General features: G+C 40.5%; 1 protein-coding gene across 1 annotated transcript in view; it reads left to right on the forward strand.

The window, feature by feature from the left end:
• The first annotated feature begins 440 nt into the window (after positions 1 to 440).
• PDE1B (phosphodiesterase 1B) overlaps positions 441 to 21156 on the forward strand; it is a 301797-nt gene continuing 281081 nt past the window's right edge. Inside the window, exon 1 of the mRNA XM_075199244.1 lies at positions 441 to 455. The gene's annotated coding sequence lies outside the window, so the exon portion shown is untranslated. The remainder of the gene's footprint in view (positions 456 to 21156) is intronic.

Genomic DNA, 21156 nt, shown 5'->3' on the forward strand with positions numbered 1-21156 from the left:
CTTCATCAAAAACATTATTGGAACTCCATGGATATTATTGGGTATAAACATACACCTGTGACTTCTAGGGGAAGTAATCATTAGAGAGACCCTCTGGAGCCAAAGTCTGAGAACATATAGTTCCTGGAACATACATTGTTCACCTTGTTCATTCATCTTGTGATGAATATTACCAATCCATTATTAAGATCAGTTTGTCAGTGAGAAATATATAGTGCAGGGGCGCACCCAGGGGGGGTTTCCTAGTCCCCAGGAACCCCTGTCCTACCTGGGATGCTGTATGATTACAGTGGCTGGCCCCTCTCCCGGGATCAGTCACTACTGCTTGTAGCTTGGGAGGATCGTCTCCCAGTCAGTCCCCTGCTGTGTGAGCACAGCTCTCTGGCGACAGTTTGGCCCCGCCCCTTCCTCCCACACAGCCAGCATGGGTGTAATGCAGGAGGCAGCAGAAGAAGGTAAGAATGTGTGTGTGTGTGTGTGTGTGTGTGTGTATATGACAGCTTACATGTATGTGTGTTTGATCCTGTGTGTGTTTGTGTATGTGTGTCAGTATGTGTTTGTCTGTGGATATGGCAGTTTGATCCTGTGCGTGTTTGTATATGTGTGTGTCTGTGCTTAACTGTGTATGTGGCAGTTTACATGTCTACGTGTTTATGTATATGTGAGTCTGTGCTTGTCTGTGTATGGGACAATTTTACATGTTTGTGTGTTTGACCCGATGTGTGTTTGTAGCCACGCCCCTACACATGCTGGTCACGCCCACTGGTATCGTGGCGTGGAAACCCCCCTCATCGAATCCTGCGCTTGCCCCTGCAGTGTGCCCTTTGACCAATATATAAGATGTACTATTTTATAGGGATGAGCGCACTCGGATTTATGAAATCCGAGCCCACCCGAACGTTGCGGATCCGAGTCGGATCCGAGACAGATCCGGGTATTGGCGCCAAATTCAAAAGTGAAACTGAGGCTCTGACTCATAATCCCGTTGTCGGATCTCGCGATACTCGGATCCTATAAATTCCCCGCTAGTCGCCGCCATCTTCACTCGGGCATTGATCAGGGTAGAGGGAGGGTGTGTTAGGTGGTCCTCTGTGCTGTTTAGTTCTGTGCTGTTTAGTTCTGTGCTGTTTAGTTCTGTGCTGTTTAGTTCTGTGCTGTTTAGTTCTGTGCTGTGCTGTGCTGTGCTGTGCTGTGTTCTGCAGTATCAGTCCAGTGGTGCTGTGTGCTGTGCTCTGTCCTTCTGAGGTCAGTGGTGCTGCTGGGTCCTGTGCTGTGTCCTGTTCAGTCCAGTGGTGCTGTGTCCTGTGCTCTGTGCTTCTAAGGGCATAGTTATTTCCCCAATATTCCCCTGTGTTTAAAAAAATAAAAAAAAGTTTTTTTAAAAAATACCAAAAACTACTTTAATATTTTTTAATTACCACAAAATTTGCACAACCAATCCTGCAGTATAAGCCCATTGGTACTGCAATATTACCAAGTTCACACATTCAGCAGTAAAAGTCCAGTGGTACTGCAATATTACAAAGTTTACACATTCTGCAGTATCAGTCCAGTGGTGCTGTGTCCTGTGCTCTGTCCTGCTGAGTTCCGTAGTGCTGCTGGGTCCTGTGCCGTGTCCTGTTCAGTCCAGTGGTGCTGTGTCCTGTGCTCTGTGCTTCTAAGGGCATAGTTATTTCCCCATTATTCCCAAGTTTTTAAAAAATAAAAAAAAAGTAAAAAAAAATAAAAAATTAAAAAAAAAAAAAATATATAATAATTATAACCAAATTTGCAAAACCAATCCAGCATTATAAGTCCATTGGTACTGCAATATTACCAAGTTCACACATTCTGCAGTATCAGTCCAGTGGTGCTGTGTCCTGTGCTCTGTCCTGCTGAGTTCCGTAGTGCTGCTGGGTCCTGTGCCGTGTCCTGTTCAGTCCAGTGGTGCTGTGTCCTGTGCTCTGTGCTTCTAAGGGCATAGTTATTTCCCTACTATTCCCAAGTTTTTTTAAAAAAAAATAAAAAATTTAAAAAAAAAAAATATATAATAATTATAACCAAATTTGCAAAACCAATCCAGCAGTATAAGTCCATTGGTACTGCAATATTACCAAGTTCACACATTCTGCAGTATCTTGTGCTACATATAATGGAGACCAAAAATTTGGAGGATAAAGTAGGGAAAGATCAAGACCCACTTCCTCCTAATGCTGAAGCTGCTGCCACTAGTCATGACATAGACGATGAAATGCCATCAACGTCGTCTTCCAAGCCCGATGCCCAATCTCGTAGTACCGGGCATGTAAAATCCAAAAAGCCCAAGTTAAGAAAAAGTAGCAAAAAGAGAAACTTAAAATCATCTGAGGAGAAACGTAAAGTTGCCAATATGCCATTTACGACACGGAGTGGCAAGGAACGGCTTAGGCCCTGGCCCGTGTTCATGACTAGTGGTTCAGCTTCACCCACGGATCTTAGCCCTCCTCCTCCTCCCCCCCCCTACAAAAAATTGAAGAGAGTTATGCTGTCAGCAACAAAACAGCAAACAACTCTGCCTTCTAAAGAGAAATTATCACAAATCCCCAAGGCGAGTCCAAGGGTGTTGGTGGTTGTCAAGCCTGACCTTCCCATCACTGTACGGGAAGAGGTGGCTCGGGAGGAGGCTATTGATGATGTAGCTGGCGCTGTGGAGGAACTTGATGATGAGGATGGTGATGTGGTTATTGTAAATGAGGCACCAGGGGGGGAAACAGCTGATGTCCATGGGATGAAAAAGCCCATCGTCATGCCTGGTCAGAAGACCAAAAAATGCACCTCTTCGGTCTGGAGTTATTTTTATCCAAATCCAGACAACCAATGTATGGCAATATGTAGCTTATGTAAAGCTCAAATAAGCAGGGGTAAGGATCTTGCCCACCTAGGAACATCCTCCCTTATACGTCACCTGAATAACCTTCATAGTTCAGTGGTTAGTTCAGGAACTGGGGCTAGGACCCTCATCGGTACAGGGACACCTAAATCCCGTGGTCCAGTTGGATACACACCAGCAACACCCTCCTCGTCAACTTCCTCCACAATCTCCATCAGATTCAGTCCTGCAGCCCAAGTCAGCAGCCAGACTGAGTCCTCCTCAATACGGGATTCATCCGAGGAATCCTGCAGCGGTACGCCTACTACTGCCACTGCTGCTGTTGCTGCTGTTAGTCGGTCATCTTCCCAGAGGGGAAGTCGTAAGACCGCTAAGTCTTTCACAAAACAATTGACCGTCCAACAGTCGTTTGCCATGACCACCAAATACGATAGTAGTCACCCTATTGCAAAGCGTATAACTGCGGCTGTAACTGCAATGTTGGTGTTAGACGTGCGCCCGGTGTCCGCCATCAGTGGAGTGGGATTTAGAGGGTTGATGGAGGTATTGTGTCCCCGGTACCAAATCCCCTCGAGATTCCACTTCACTAGGCAGGCGATACCAAAAATGTACAGAGAAGTACGATCAAGTGTCCTCAGTGCTCTTAAAAATGCGGTTGTACCCACTGTCCACTTAACCACGGACATCTGGACAAGTGGTTCTGGGCAAACGAAGGACTATATGACTGTGACAGCCCACTGGGTAGATGCATCCCCTTCCGCAGCAACAGCAACAGCTGCATCAGTAGCAGCATCTACAAAATGGCTGCTCATGCAAAGGCAGGCAACATTGTGCATTACAGGCTTTAATAAGAGGCACAACGCTGACAACATATTAGAGAAAATGAGGGAAATTATCTCCCAGTGGCTTACCCCACTTAGACTCTCATGGGGATTTGTGGTGTCAGACAATGCCAGTAACATTGTGCGGGCATTAAATATGGGCAATTTCCAGCACGTCCCATGTTTTGCCCACACCATTAATTTGGTGGTGCAGCATTACCTCAAGAGTGACAGGGGTGTGCAGGAGATGCTTGCGGTGGCGCGCAAAATTGCTGGACACTTTCGGCATTCAGCCAGTGCCTACCGCAGACTAGAGGCACATCAAAAAAGCATGAACCTGCCCTGCCATCACCTCAAACAAGAGGTTGTGACGCGCTTGAACTCCACCCTCTATATGCTGCAGAGGATGGAGGAGCAGCAAAAGGCCATTCAGGCCTACACAGCCACCTACGACATAGGCAAAGGAGTGGGGATGCGCCTCAGTCAAGCGCAGTGGAGACTGATTTCCGTGTTGTGCAAGGTTCTGCAGCCATTTGAACTTGCCACACGAGAAGTCAGTTCCGACACTGCCAGATTGAGTCAGGTCATTCCCCTGATCAGGCTGTTGCAGAAGCAGCTGGAGAAAGTGAGGGAGGAGCTGGTAAGCCATTGCGATTACACCAAGCATGTAGCTCTTGTGGATGTAGCCCTTCGTACGCTTTGCCAGGATCCGAGGGTGGTCACTCTTTTAAAGTCAGAGGAATACATTCTGGCCACCGTGCTCGATCCTCGGTTTAAAGCGTATGTTGTGTCTCTGTTTCCGGCGGACACAAGTCTACAGTGGTGCAAAGACCTGCTGGTCAGGAGATTGTCCTCTGAAGAGGACCGTGACATGCCAACAGCTCCACCCTCATTTTCTTCCACATCTATGGCTGCGAGGAAAAAGCTCAGTTTTCCCAAAAGAGGCACTGGCGGGGATGCTGATAACATCTGGTCCGGACTGAAGGACCTGCCAACCATTGCAGACATGTCTACTCTCGCTGCATTGGATGCTGTCACAATAGAAAAAATTGTGGATGATTACTTTGCTGACACCATCCAAGTAGACATGTCAGACAGTCCATATTGTTACTGGCAGGAAAAAAAGGCAGTTTGGAAGCCCCTGTACAAACTGGCTCTATTTTACCTGAGTTGTCCCCCCTCCAGTGTGTACTCGGAAAGAGTTTTTAGTGCAGCGGGGAACCTGGTCAGTGAGCGGCGAAGGAGGTTGCTTCCTCACAACGTTGAAAAAATGATGTTTATAAAAATGAATAATCAATTCCTCAATGAAGTACAGCACTGCCCTCCAGATACTACAGAGGGACCTGTGGTTGTGGAGTCCAGCGGGGACGAATTGATAATGTGTGATGAGGAGGAAGTACACACTGTAGGGGGAGAGGAATCAGAGGTTGAGGATGAGGACGACATCTTGCCTCAGTAGAGCCTGTTTAGTCTGTACAGGGAGAGATGAATAGCTTTTTTGGTGTGGGGGCCCAAACAAACCAATCATTTCAGCCAAAGTTGTTTGGTAGGCCCTGTCGCTGAAATGATTGGTTTGTTAAAGTGTGCATGTCCTATTTCAACAACATAAGGGTGGGTGTGAGGGCCCAAGGACAATTCCATCTTGGAACTTTTTTTTTTGCATTATATGACCAAGCAACAGTCGTTTGCCATGTTCAAAAAGTAAAACCAAATGTAAAAAAATTCAAGAAATTAAACCAAAAGTAAAATGCCGTGTCATAATTTAAAACAAGAGGTATTGACGTGCTCTAAAACTACTGTATTGTTGTTTATATTTTATAAACACTACACTTGAAAGCTTGAGTCTTTCAATAGAAAAGTAACTGTCCATTGCACGAATATTTGCAACAGGGACAATTTTAGGGTTAAGAAAGTCAACTAATAATAACACTTCGACGCTGTGTGTCTTTATAAACACTACACTTGGAAGTTGGAGGAGGTATTGTGGCCCCGGCACCAAATTTACTACCGGGGCCACTCCACTGTGCAGTCCATATTTAGGTGTATCAGATATTAAACAACGGTGACAGTTGATGCCCAATTTTTTAATTATATTGTGGCCTCGGTACCAAATTGTGTACCGGGGCCACCCCACTACGCAGTCCAGATACTTGTTTGGTGGAATTCAGACCAGTTGAGGGTTTTATTATTATATTGTGTGGACCACTCTATCTATACCACACTACAACTCTATACCACTCTATTTCCTACTTTAATTCTATTTCATACTTTAATTCTATTTCCTACTTTAATTCTATTACTAATTAATTACCATAAAGAGGAACAAAATAAACCAATTTTACCAAAAGTATAATATGACTTAGACTTACAAACACTACACTTTAAAGATCGTGCCTTTAAATGAAAAAGTCAGTCTTCATTGCACGACTATGTGCAACAGGGACATTTTTTTGGGTTTACAAAGTCAAACAATAACACTTCGACCCTGTCTGTCTGGGGTCTCTCAATGACGAATTGTCTGTACCATGTTTGGAAGAGGTATTGTGGCCCCGGTATCAAATTGGGTACCGGGGCCACCCCACTATGCAGTCCAGATACTTGTTTGGTGGAATTCAGACACGTGGAGGGTTTTTTAATTATATTGTGGCCTCGGTACCAAATTGTGTACCGGGGCCACCACACTACGCAGTCAAGATAGATAGATGCGTATTGCGTATCATAGATAAAGTACATTCAGTGGTGTGGGGCAAATTGAAAAATATTCAAAATGCACTGACATTATCAAAAACAAGAGGCTGTCACACGCTAAAACTCCAACATGTATATGATGGAGAGGATCTGTTGAAGGTTTTTTATATATTTTATTGTGGTGCCCAGTGCCCACTCCTCTACGCAGTCCAGGTACAATTATTGGTGCGAATCATAAAAGTTCAGGGTTTTTAAGATATTGTGGTGACCCACTCCTCTACGCAGTCCAGGTACAATTATTGGTGCGAATCATAAAAGTTCAGGGTTTTTAAGATATTGTGGTGACCCACTCCTCTACGCAGTCCAGGTACAATTATTGGTGCGAATCATAAAAGTTCAGGGTTTTTAAGATATTGTGGTGACCCACTCCTCTACGCAGTCCAGGTACAATTATTGGTGCGAATCATAAAAGTTCAGGGTTTTTAAGATATTGTGGTGACCCACTCCTCTACGCAGTCCAGGTACAATTATTGGTGCGAATCATAAAAGTTCAGGGTTTTTAAGATATTGTGGTGACCCACTCCTCTACGCAGTCCAGGTACAATTATTGGTGCGAATCATAAAAGTTCAGGGTTTTTAATATATTGTGGTGACCCACTCCTCTACGCAGTCCAGGTACAATTATTGGTGCGAATCATAAAAGTTCAGGGTTTTTAAGATATTGTGGTGACCCACTCCTCTACGCAGTCCAGGTACAATTATTGGTGCGAATCATAAAAGTTCAGGGTTTTTAATATATATTGTGGTGACCCACTCCTCTACGCAGTCCAGGTACAATTATTGGTGCGAATCATAAAAGTTCAGGGTTTTTAAGATATTGTGGTGACCCACTCCTCTACGCAGTCCAGGTACAATTATTGGTGCGAATCATAAAAGTTCAGGGTTTTTAAGATATTGTGGTGACCCACTCCTCTACGCAGTCCAGGTACAATTATTGGTGCGAATCATAAAAGTTCAGGGTTTTTAAGATATTGTGGTGACCCACTCCTCTACGCAGTCCAGGTACAATTATTGGTGCGAATCATAAAAGTTCAGGGTTTTTAAGATATTGTGGTGACCCACTCCTCTACGCAGTCCAGGTACAATTATTGGTGCGAATCATAAAAGTTCAAGGTTTTTAAGATATTGTGGTGACCCACTCCTCTACGCAGTCCAGGTACAATTATTGGTGCGAATCATACAAGTTCAGGGTTTTTAATATATTGTGGTGACCCACTCCTCTACGCAGTCCAGGTACAATTATTGGTGCGAATCATAAAAGTTCAGGGTTTTTAAGATATTGTGGTGACCCACTCCTCTACGCAGTCCAGGTACAATTATTGGTGCGAATCATAAAAGTTCAAGGTTTTTAAGATATTGTGGTGACCCACTCCTCTACGCAGTCCAGGTACAATTATTGGTGCGAATCATACAAGTTCAGGGTTTTTAATATATTGTGGTGACCCACTCCTCTACGCAGTCCAGGTACATTTATTGGTGCGATTCATAAAAGTTCAGTGTTTTTAATATATATTGTGGTGACCCACTCCTCTACGCAGTCCAGGTACATTTATTGGTGCGAATCATACAAGTTGATGGTTTTCTTATTATATATATTGTGGTGACCCACTCCTCTACGCAGTCCAGGTACATTTATTGGTGCGAATCATAAAAGTTCAGGGTTTTTAAGATATTGTGGTGACCCACTCCTCTACGCAGTCCAGGTACAATTATTGGTGCGAATCATAAAAGTTCAGGGTTTTTAATATATTGTGGTGACCCACTCCTCTACGCAGTCCAGGTACAATTATTGGTGCGAATCATAAAAGTTCAGGGTTTTTAAGATATTGTGGTGACCCACTCCTCTACGCAGTCCAGGTACAATTATTGGTGCGAATCATAAAAGTTCAGGGTTTATAATATATTGTGGTGACCCACTCCTCTACGCAGTCCAGAAAGATACCTTGTTGCAACGTTTTGGACTAATAACTATATTGTGAGGTGTTCAGAATACACTGTAAATTAGTGGAAATGCTTGTTATTGAATGTTATTGAGGTTAATAATAGCCTAGGAGTGAAAATAAGCCCAAAAACTTGATTTTTAAACTTTTTATGTTTTTTTCAAAAAAAATCCGAATCCAATACCTTAAATCCGAACCGAGACCTTTCGTCAAGTGTTTTGCGAGACAAATCCGAACCTCAAAAATAACGAAAATCCGGATCCAAAACACAAAACACGAGACCTCAAAAGTCGCCGGTGCACATCCCTACTATTTTATGACATTGTCATTTTAATATTTGTTATTAATATAGATTTTTTTTTATTTATACCCATTCTACATTTTTTGGGTCTACACTCAGCAGACAAGAAAAAAGGAATGTTGTTAATTGGCTTGTGTCTTTTAACTGATTTATTGAAGCAAAGCCTCAGTTAGATCTCCATTCAGTACACTTATATTAATTAATGATTGGTCTTAAAACAATGCAACAATGTTTTACATGTTATGGTGTGACAGGACACATTATCATTTGAATATATCCCCTCTTTTAACATCCAATGACTGGGTTAGAAAACGTGATCAGATTCAATACAATTCATTGACGTTCGCTACTTAGATAATTGATGAATTCATGCAGTCAGTTTACATTTTTTATACAGTTTGTTCTGTATACTTACTGAAGACCTGTAATATTTATACATTCTTATTTATTATGTTTTGTTTTTAGAAAATGTAATACTGTTTTTATTTGAATGAAAATTGTATTCGCTGTTAAGACTAAAAGGGAAGTTTACTAAAGTGCTTTTTTCATGTGACTTGATGCATGGTTTGTAAACCATGTGACTTACTAAAGTTAAAACCACATATCAAATCAGAGGAATGCAAACCACAAGATCTCAAACAGAATCTGCAGTTTGGCGATCTTGCTAGGATACAAACTATCCCATGTACCAAGCAGCTGGTCCCATAGTGGGCTACCTGCATTTTTTCTCTTTAAAATGTTTCTAACAGCTACTGAGCTGAGTCTCAACCCCTGGGCTAAAATTTGCTAGTCAATCCCTGATTGGATACCAGAGTAAAAGTGTCCAAATATAATGGAACCACTTGTGGCATCATAAGTGCCAGAATGCACTGACAAACCATAAGTGTGCAAGCATGCACATGGGCACAAATGCATACTTGTCCCTGCAGTGCCAAACGTGTGCTCTATAAATGCTGTCCCTATCATGCAATAATAACTGTTGCCCTGTTACAATTAAATTTGATTTGCCCCTATTGTAAAACCCCTGTAGAAAGAAATCTAATAGAAGTGCCCCTGGTAGAAGATAATAAAATAGTAGGGACCCCAGTAGAAAATAGTAAATTAATATTGCCTCCTTTATATAGTATTAGTGCACCCACAATTAAGCAAATGTTGGCTCCATACTTACCTAGAACCTTCTTTATTGCTTGGGCTGACATAAACCAATGGGAAGATAGTAATTCATGTGGGAAAAATAAAATAAAAAACATGAAACGGACTGAACTCTTCTGAGAAACAAGACAAAATGAATTAAGCTCCAATTAGCCCGGTCAGTTAATAGCCGAAAAGCCAATCAGGAGTGGTCTCTTACAGCGCTGAGACAATCACAGATAAGGGACAGCTCCTGATTGTTTCCTATTATTATTACTATTCAGTAAAGTATTAAATTGTAAAATGTGACTCATCTCTGGTTAAGCTTTAAAATTTGATTACTATTGTTGGGTGAATCCAAGCTGGCGCTGCTTTTTTTTTTTTTTTGCTTTTTTTGTTTGGCTGAATAGAGATCTTTTTATTTCATGGGCATTATACAGGGAACAAAAACCCAAATTAAGATAACAGAATCCTTACTCCATAAATCTTTCCCAAGTTACTACTACTAAAATAGGTTAACCTCAGATATTTACCCCGAAATGATATTAGCTAGTTTTCCACAGCATAAAAATAGCAAATATGTGACACCGCTAAAGTGCCCAGAGACAAATGTTTTACTTAAAAAAAAAATAATATGTATATGTATATATATATATATATATATATATATATATATATATATATACTGTATATTTTACCCTCATGTTACAAAGGTACAATGTGCAGAAATCCTTGGGGTGGAAGTAAATTGTGCTAAGGCCACAGAGGGGCTGGCACTAATTGTGAAGTTTTGGGGTTTCCATCAGTCTGTGTGACACTTATGCATTGTTGTAAAGTTGTGAGATACCCATGCTGCATGTGGGAGGGTCACATACAATGACTGATGTGTTTTTTTAACATACAGGGGAGGGAGATGGAGGAAGGATGAAACTGACACTGCTAGATTTAATATTATGTAAATTTAATAGCAGTATTAGATCAAATTTTAATTTGATCTAATAATGCTGATATTAATGGAGAGTTATTCTATACTTCCTCACCAAATCTATAGGAATCCAAGTGATATCATAGTGATTTTGCCCCATAACTTAACCTTGCACTAAACATGGAAACTCTGTGCACTTCAATATTGTAAACACAGCTGTCACATTTAGTGCTATTGTTCAGGTGATCAAGTGGGCAGGAAACAAACTAATGACACTGAGAGCGGTTTCTCTACATCAGCTCAGAATCTGCCAAGCGGTTAATGCTTTGTCAGTGTTCTAAAAGTAATCTTAACTATTAATGTGCACTTGTTGGTGGGAGATATTTTGTGGATTGAAATAACATTCCTGAGAGCACAGGAACTAGTTAGCTCACCAAATCTTTCTGGATTGTCAGGTTTTATTTTCATTAAGCTGTATAGACAATGGGTGTACTTTAATGCCTGTTTCCTGAACAGTTTACTGACCAACCTAGTTTAGTACCTGTACATCCACAGAATTTTCTATATACAGTATGTGTTGCACGTGTGAATATGGCGAAAATAGTGTGTGTATTAGAGTTTAAATTATCGTACATATATAATTAGTATTTATTTTTAGAGAAGTACAATTGTTTATGAATAGGAATATACCAGAAAAAGATTTGATCATTAATGAGGCTGTCAATGAGCAGCTAGCTGGCACACTGCCCTACTGCACATGCCATGAATTGTTCTGCATGAACTGGTCCAGCACAGCAGTTAATGTTAATGAGGGAACTTGTGGGTCAGAGGATTAGTACTGCTTCACATTGTATTTCCACATTGCTTCCTAGTTCAGACTTAACAGATGGAAAACTGGAAATGAATTTCATCTATGGACCAATTCACTATGTTTACAGATAATACCGTTTTTATATATTAGCAGCTACATGGTGTCCGGTGATTGATATGAAAACAGAGCAAACCGTTCAGAAATACCATTCAATTAGTATTACAGATTTTTGACAGTTAAGGGTCAATCTAGATCCGTGTGAATATTAGCACAAATTTGGTGAACTGTATCTCCGTATCAATTGTACTGCTGATTACAAGATATCGCTGTGGTTTGGTTGCAACAGTCTGCCTTAGTGATTTCTATGAACCCACTAGGAGGCACAGTCCTCACAGTTAGAAAAACTTGAAAAAGTTTTATTATTAGGCTTTTTTAACTTGTACAATAAGGACATTTAATATTACTGTTTTACTACAAATATGTATTTTTTGGTATCCAGTGTACCTTTCAAGTCCCTAGCCTTTTTGTAAACAATATCTGGTTTATTTGGGGGAAGGGTAGCCAGTATTGGCTCTATCATAAGAATAGTCCAATTCTTGATTGTCTTGTCATCACAATTTTATTATACAATAAACTAGATAATTTCATTTATTTGTTTATTATTTTCATTATTTATTTCCATTTATATAAAGCTATCATATTACGCAATGTTGTACAATGAACATTTATTATTCACATCAGTCCATACCCAATTGGAGTACTAGGGTTGATCCGATGCAGACAGGCGAGTTGACACAAGCAGAAACACTGTAGAAGCACGGAGACAGCGGATCGGCTGGCTGCAGACACGATGAGTACTGTAGGGTTGCGATGAGCAGGACACTGCAGATACACGGAGGCAGCGGATAGGAATCAGCTGGTGCAGTCACGATGAAACACGAGAGAGTTGAGGTGAGCAGGATACTGTAGAAGCACGGAGGCAGCGGATAGGAATCTGCTGGTGTAGTCACGATGAAACACGGGAGGGTTGAAGTGGTTTGGAAACTGTAGAAGCACGGAGGCAGCGGATAGGAATCAGCTGGTGCAGTCACGATGAAACACAGGAGAGTTGAAGTGGTCTGGAAACCACAAACGAACAATAGGAATCAGCAGGAGCTGAACACACGAGGAAACACAGGAACACCTTCAGAGGCTCATGGGGAATGAGACTCCAAGATCAGGCCACGAGGTATTGACCACAGGTGCTTTAAATAGGGAGTGTTGCCTGATCAGCCAATTAACTAAAAGGAACATGTACTGAAGGTTTGAAAGGGCTGCACATGCGCAGACCCTCAGGATGGTGGACGGCCACGGTTCCTAAACACACGAGACGTAGCACTCACAATCCGGTGAGTGACAACAATTATGTTTTTGGACTGTACCGGAGACTGGAGTACCCATAAAAAACCCTCACAAACACAGGGAAAACATACAAACTCCACTGTCCCACTTCTGTGCTAAAGGCTGGAAATGACTGCTATGGAGTCTGGAGTATAGAGAAAGCATAACAATATTTATTGAGCAGACATGGTCCATGTCATGAACATAGAGAATTTACAGTTATTTATAAGGGTTAGTCCATCACATAATTATGGGGAATAAGGCCTAAATCATAACTGCAGTACAAATATGGTATATCAAATGATTCCATTGATAAATTGAGCTACTCAAGTGTAAAATGTGAAGCCAGAGAGTCTGTTGTGTGTGTATTTGGTGGCTCTGCACATCCCTGTGTTAGAAGTTAGCAGTGTCAACTATGGCAGCTTCAAAGGCCCCTGCGGTGAGCTCTATCCTGGCCTGGGATGGAGTATTGATGCCTAAATAGACTTTTAGGAGCTGCTCAGCATGGTGTCTGGCTCAAGGGGACCATGGCTGTATTTTATATAGACAAAAATAATTCAGTTTTAAAATATGCCACTTCAAATCAATAAAAGTAGTGATCAATCACATATTCCTCAATAGCATGATGAAGGGCAGCTTATATGTCAAATTAAGAATTCTGCCACACAGAGAAGTTAAGGAAATGATTATAAGCTCAACTTATACCTTTTAGCTAGGCCTGTTTGGTATCAATAGATGGGTAAATTCATAGGGGATCTATTATTAATAGAATTGTAGAATTGGGTAGTAAATCAGGCAACATGCAAATGATGATTGAAAAAAGTGTCACAGACCACAACCCCTGGAAGTGGGGACAGGTGTGGAAGTGACTTTAAAAAGCTGAGACCAGTTACAACAAATTGTCAGTCTTTTGGGAAAATCAGTCCACATTGATAAGCTATCCACCTTACAAGCCAATTTTTCATGGCACAGATTATACAACTCACATATGTTATACTCTGAAATTTAATCCCTTTTATTTTAAACTGTTTTTCTTGTGTATGTTATGTCAATTGTTTATTGTTTTTTTTATATCTGAATGTTCTGTACCTCTGTATATTAAATCTATAAATTTACCGAGTGGTGTCCTTGATACTCTAACAAATCCATTACCCTGTTAAGAATATAGCTCGACCAAGTTAACCCTTTGAATGCCGGTGTGTGATTTGTTAATACATTTGACTAACAAGCCTAGTATGTGCTTGCATATACATTTGTGCAACAGTCTGAAGGTGTAATGAGTTAACCCTTTGATTGCTGGGGTGGGCCTTGCTAACCTGTGGGTAGCCAGAAGCCTTGTGGGACAGTATATTGGGGTCCTATTGCCCGTATTCAATAGGTAATAGCAAACCTGAAGTGTGTGCGGGTGTGAGAGCGCTGCTGTAGGGCGATTCAGGAGGTCTATAACCTGTGTGGTAGGTAGAGAGACACTTGAGTGCTAGAATCGTGTGTAACCTCATACAGCATCTCCTAAAGTCACGGAAGCTGGGAGCATGTTCGTGACAGTCCAGAATAGTACAGGAAAAAGGTACAATCTGAATATAGCTGAGACTGAACAATGGATAAGGCTGAAAGGAGGTAATAACAGAGAATACGGCTGGTGCACGTGAACAAGTAGAGTGGAATGAAACCAGGAGCAGGGATGTTGGCTAGCAGCTTACAGTAGTCCAAGGGAACAGGAGAAGTAACAATGAGAACAACAACATCAGAAACAGCAACATAAATGACCAGCAAAGGGGAACTGAGGGAGGCAGGCAAAAATAAGGAGAGAACAGGTGCAGTAATTAGCAGGAGAAGCAAGTTAACCCCTGCTAGTGAGAGAAGAGGCACAATAGTCGCACCTCTGGTGGGTCAGAGGTACTGCAAGGTAAATACAATAATATCAAGTCCAACATAGACCCAGAGACAGGAGCTGCCAAGACAAAGCATCATCCTGAAGCAATGCTGCAGTAAAAATGAAAGCCAGATTCTGACATCCGCACCGATAGCTAGAATCAAACTTATGACCCCAGTGCTGTGAGACAATACTAACTACTGGGCCACTGTACTGCCCCCTGTTGCTTTATATTCCAATATGGTGGCTTTATCAATTTCCTTTGTTATAATTGATACAACAGAAATGACAGTATCCCAAATCCCTGTTTCTAAACATTTAAGCATAAGTTTCTATGTTAGTACAACTTCTTTTAGCACAACAGAATTGTGAGGATGTGATATTCTTTATCCATTTTTGCAGATGTCTACTCTTATTCAGGTAGATATTGGTGTCTTCTTCTTTAATATAGGTTTTCAAAGTAAGCTTTTTAAAGTTCCCTTCTGGAATAAAGTCAAAAAATGTAATTTTAAATTTCCAAATTCTACGAGGAAAGCATAGATTAAAATCATTATGTTCAATAAAAGGCAATGAGTAATGAAATTCTTCTATTATACCATTCCAAATCACAATAATGTCATCAATATGTCATGAGTATAAAATGATATGCTTAGTGTGTGTGAGCACGTCTATATAACCTATAATCGTTATTATTATTAGTTAGAGACTTATGTGTCTTAAAAAGGTAATATAAGATGGAAATCATTTAAGCTTATGAAGTAGGTATTTTAACAATATAACAAACTCAGCAGTGGGATCATTTTCCAATGTTTTGTTGTGGCAACCAAAATTCTAAATTTTTTGCCTAATTTTCCTTTGTTCTTTCACACTGTAACACACTGGGCATGTGACAGCTTGTGTTTAGGGGACCCTACTATTGCTATGTAGTACTACATTGTGTAGGGTTGAAAGACTGTATGTGGTGGGTTGCATGACTAGGTTTGATATGTAGTCAAAATCTGGGTGGAGGTCCATAGTCTATATACAGACCAGGGCCTCAGATCATTTAAATCTACCACTGTTTGTATTATATAGTTTATTCAACTAATCCAAGCAAACTCCCACAGCTGACAACCTAGAGGATATCCAACAGATGCTGCATGATTGGGATTATATCATATCATTGGGATCTTTAGCCACAATGCTATGGCACTCCAGTGCAGTATTCAGATGTAATTAGGTCTAAATTTTCTTCTTGCTTGTAGTATCTCATCACTTGTTCCTCTGAGTACAATGTCAGATAATGAGATAAAAAAATAACATGTTGTACCTCTAGAGAATAGGAGTAACAATAGGATACATATAAACTATATGGACAAACTATTTGGCCACGCCTGTTAATTATTGAATTGAGGTCTTTCAATCAGACCCGTTGCCAGAGGTGTATACAATCAAGCACCTAGCCATGCAGTCTTCATTTGCAAACTTTTGTGATACAAAATGGGTCATTCTGAAGACCTCAATGACTTTTAAGTGTGGTACTGTGATAGGATGCCCCCTTTGCAATAAGACGGTTTGGGAAATTTTATCCTTGCTGGATATTCCATGGGCAACGGTAAGTGATATTATTAGAAAATGGAAGCGTTTAGGAACAATAGCAACTCAGTCACCAAATGGTAGACCACGTAAAATCACAGACAGGGGTCAAGGACAGCTAAGGTGCGTGGTGCGCAAAAGTCGCCAAAACTCTGCTGATTTCATAGCTAAAGAGTTCCGAATTTCCACTGGCATTAATGTAAGCACAAAAACTGTGCAGCGGGAGCTTAATGGCATGGGTTTCCATGGCCGAGCAGCTGCTTGCAAGCCTCACATCACTAAGATCAATGCCAAGCGTTAGATGAAGTGGTATAAAGCACACCGACACTGGACTGTGAAGCAGTGGAAATGTGTTCTGTGGAGTGATAAATCATACTTCTCTGTTTGGCAGTCAGATGGGCGAGTCTGGGTTTGACGGATGCCAGAAGAACGTTACCTGCCTGACTGCATTATGCCAACTGTGAAGTTTGGTGAAGGAGGGATAATAGTATGGAGCTGTTTTTCAGGGCTGAGGCTAGGCCCCTTATCTCCAGTGAAGGGCAATCTTAATGCTTCAGCATACCAAGTCATTTTGGACAATGCTATACTTTGTGGAAACAGTTTGAGGAATGCCCTTTTTCATTCCAACATGACTGTGCCCCAGTGCACAAAGCAAGGACTACAAACATGATTTAATAAGTTTGGCGTGGAAGAAGCTTGCAAAGAGCCCTGCCTTCAATCCCAATAAACACCTTTGGGATGAACTGGAACGGAGACTGCGAGCCAGGCCTTCTCGTCCAACATCAGTGCCTGACCTCATAAATGCTCTGAATGGAGTGGAAGCTGTTATTGCTGCAAAAGGGGACCAACTCAAATTTAAAGAATGTACTTTTGAATATAATGTCATTACAGTCCCTGTTGGTGTAATGGTCAAGCATCCGAATACTTTTGTCCATATAGTGTATATTTTTAGCAGTGCTGCAGGTGTATGTCCTCATCACCAGCCCTCTCCTCACCTCCTGCCTCCCTTCTGAACACCAATCTAAGCCCTTGCAAAAAACTCTATCATTTTTCCCTCCTTGCTATCAACCCCCTCTTTCACAAACTCCTATCAACCAACTAAACCAACTTTCTACAAGCATCCCCTCATCATTACCTGCTCCTTCTCTCATCAAGCTACTTCCTTACTACAAGTCCTCTTTCTCACCATCTGCCCCCCTCCTATTAGCCAATCATCAATTTCTTGACCATGGCCTGGCCTCTCTTTTCTACCCAAGGAAACCCAAAACATTTTACTTTGACCACGAGGGTGGCAAGTTATCCCCATGCTCTTTTTTGTCACCCATAGCAAGGGAGACACCTTGAGAGCACTTGTGGTTTCCTTGCTATGATGCAGTATTGGGGAAGGTTATTTTGGAGGGGGAATTTTTTATTTATTTATTTTTAACATAGTATACTGTTAGTGGAAAGTGTTTTATGATAGATGGCAATGCCACTCTCTCACTGAATGGATCCTATTAAAAGTATGCAGCTTAATTTTTTTTATATTTTTAACTTTAAACAGAACTAGCCATGTGGAATTTGGACAGTGCTGAGGTCAGGAGAGGGTTTGCTATTTTTTTTGCCCTTGTAACAGTTGGAAATGTATCTCCTTATAAAAACTAATCATATTTGTTAGGCATGACCTTTAAAATCCATGGTGACATTATTAAAGTAATTTTATAATTTTCAAATAAGCATTGCCCAAGCGATTGTATTGTGTTTCCAATGCACAAAGTAATTTATTTTAGCAGATGTAATAAAAATAACAGTTCAATATATGATTATTATACAGTTCAGCCAATACCAAAAAGAGATAAATACATACCGCGCTCCCATGCGCTCGCTGCGCTCCCACGGGTACCAGTACCAGTATTTCACTCCAGAATACTGTGGTCAGAGTAGACTGAAGCCAGTGGGAGCACAGCTATATTATATACACTCAGTGTTACAGAGAGAACAATGCAGATGATGTGGCTTGTTTCTATAGGTCCAGACTTCAGGTGGGTCCAGTGTAAACAGGTCATAGGCTAGTTCAAACAACCCCCTCCAATGCTGAGGGTCAACATTCCAGATGACTCTCCCGCCCAGAAACCAGTTTAAGCTAGTCCATTAACATATTACAGTCAGTATAAATTTAACTATTTATTCCCTAACATCACTAACTAGAGTATACAATGTGCGATCTCTTCGGGGAAAGACCGGACAACTGCTGATGAATAGGGGATTAAAATGATACCAGACATAACACATTTCCTATAACCTGAACCTTAAATAACACTAAAGTGTACATATAATCATAATATATAAACTAATAATAAACTAAATACTATCTGCTCATAAATCACTGTGGATTGGAATCAATATAAATATGAAATATATAACTAACTAAATGTTGTAGTGCGAGTGCGTGCGTGCGGGCGCATTTTACCGTGCCATTGCGCCATGCGACATGTTATGTGGCGTACTGATTGCAATCGCACGGCAAAACAATATTAACCAATATACTTTTGTTCATCCAATTATACGACTTCGACAACATATCAATTTATTTTCTTCAAAACATTTCAGAATAGTATCTTTCCAAACACCTTCAAATAATTTATCCATGAATGAAGTCAGACTCACATGTTCATAATTTCTCGGTTCCTGTCACTCACAGGAGTCAAGAAGTGGTGTATGTCTGGTGTAAACCAAGATTACCACTAGCCAAATAGAAGCATTAGGTATAATGAATCCCCTGGTATTCACAAGGGACTCCCGCAAGAAGGTTTGGGCTTAGATGCAGGGAGTCCACAGGTTGCAGCCCTTAGATCTGCTTTTCAGTGTGATGGGCCGGTTAAGCAGGCTGAGTGGTTAGGGAAGTGTGAATCACAATCAGAAGTCAGAAGAGTGGTCAAAACAAGTTGAGATATGTAACGCAGTAAGGCACAACTGAAAATTAGAATGCTGGGACAAAGAGGAAGTCTATGCTGGGGCACTGGGAAGTGCTCAGAGGGTTTTTTAAATATAAGCACCTAGTTTAAATTTGGCATGCTGATGAAATCAGTGGTCACCTGACTGCAACTTCATAAAGATGACATAAAAACAAGCCACGCTCTCGCTCCTATACATAGGAATGGTGAAACAGCACAGCAGCAAGGTCGCTGGATCGGTTAACAGTTCCCTTTTAAAAGATTCATGCAACATGTGCTTTCTGACAATCTTTTTACACTGACCCGGTTATGATGGAGTAATAAATATAAGAAATAGTGGTTTATCATTAACTGAAATTATTGAACTTAGTTCCTTTAGCACACTTGGGTGGATGCATCTGGTACAAATAGCCTATTGCCACACAACCTATTTCTTTGCATTTTCTCCTCCTTTGTGAATACAGATGAGAAATAAAATATTTTTAAAAAATCCTCTCTTAATGTTATTAGCCCAACATTTTTCTTGCCGTTTATGTACTTGAAAAACATTTTGGGATTAGACACATTGGTCCTGATTCATTAAGGAAAGTTAAGTAAAGAATTGAGTCTCCTGGACACAACCATGTCACAATGCAAGGGGTGCAAATGAGTTTTTTATTTTGCACATAAGTTAAATACTGCCTTTTTTTCCTAGATCAACTTTAAATTTCAGTGTACAAATAAGCTATCAAGTATTTGTGTGCTACGTGAACAAACAGCCAGTATTTAATTTATGTGCAAAATAAAAAAAATAATTTACATCCCTTGCATTGCAATATGGTTTGTCCAGGAAACTTGAGAAAGAAAACTTACTCAATTTCTTGGTTAACTTTCTTAATGAATTAGGCCCACTATCCTCAGTAATTCAGTAATACATAATTTCATCCAATCTTTGATAACCTGATTTCCTTTTTATATATTCTGCTACAATGCTTTCATCTACATTATTAATTTTCAGTCAATTCCAAATTTAAAAATGTAAATGTCCTTTTTTATCCACTGATCACTTCCAATAATTTCCACATTGGTTCTCTCTCCCTCTCTCTATATATATTTTATATATATATATATATATATATATATATATATATATATATATATATAGACAAGCTAACCGTGCATGATACTCATGCATTCTAGTCAAATCAAGCTACTTAAGGTCTTAAAAAGGTTCTTGTCATGCATTTGGGCCTAGCCCAGGCCTCCTCAGTGGAAGAGCGTTACTTCCCGACGCAAGCACCCTTTTTAATGTGTGTTCATGAGGTAAAATTACCTCACGAAAATGAGTTTGACCCCTCAACTTGTAAATTTAGCCTTTACTACCCCTCCCACGGGGGGAAGGGGGGATGATGGAAGTTAACTGACTTCACTATTCTATTTTTTTTGTCAAATAATGTCAGTATACCAAATTTCAGGTCAATTGGATGAGCCCTTTCTGAGAAAATAGTTTTTTCCACACACACACACACACACACACACACTAACACACGCCGCTAGGCTTTTACTTTTATATATTAGATAATGCTAAGAATTTAGTAGGTCAGTGTATAACTCCGGCCAGCAGGTGGCGCTGCAGCTTGTTGGTTTTTTTTTCCCCACACGGACTAACACACGCCGCTAGGCTTTTATAATATATATATATATATATATATATATATATATATATGTATATATATATATATATATATATATATATATATATATATACAAGTTAACCAGTGCATGATACTCATGCATTCTAGTCAAATCAAGCTACTTCAGGTGTTAAAAAGGTTCTTGTCATGCATTTGGGCCATAGCCCAGGCCTCAACCACCAACCACTCCCCACTGT

Source organism: Mixophyes fleayi, chromosome 2 (genome assembly GCF_038048845.1).
Source record: "Mixophyes fleayi isolate aMixFle1 chromosome 2, aMixFle1.hap1, whole genome shotgun sequence".
Lineage (NCBI taxonomy): Eukaryota > Metazoa > Chordata > Amphibia > Anura > Limnodynastidae > Mixophyes > Mixophyes fleayi.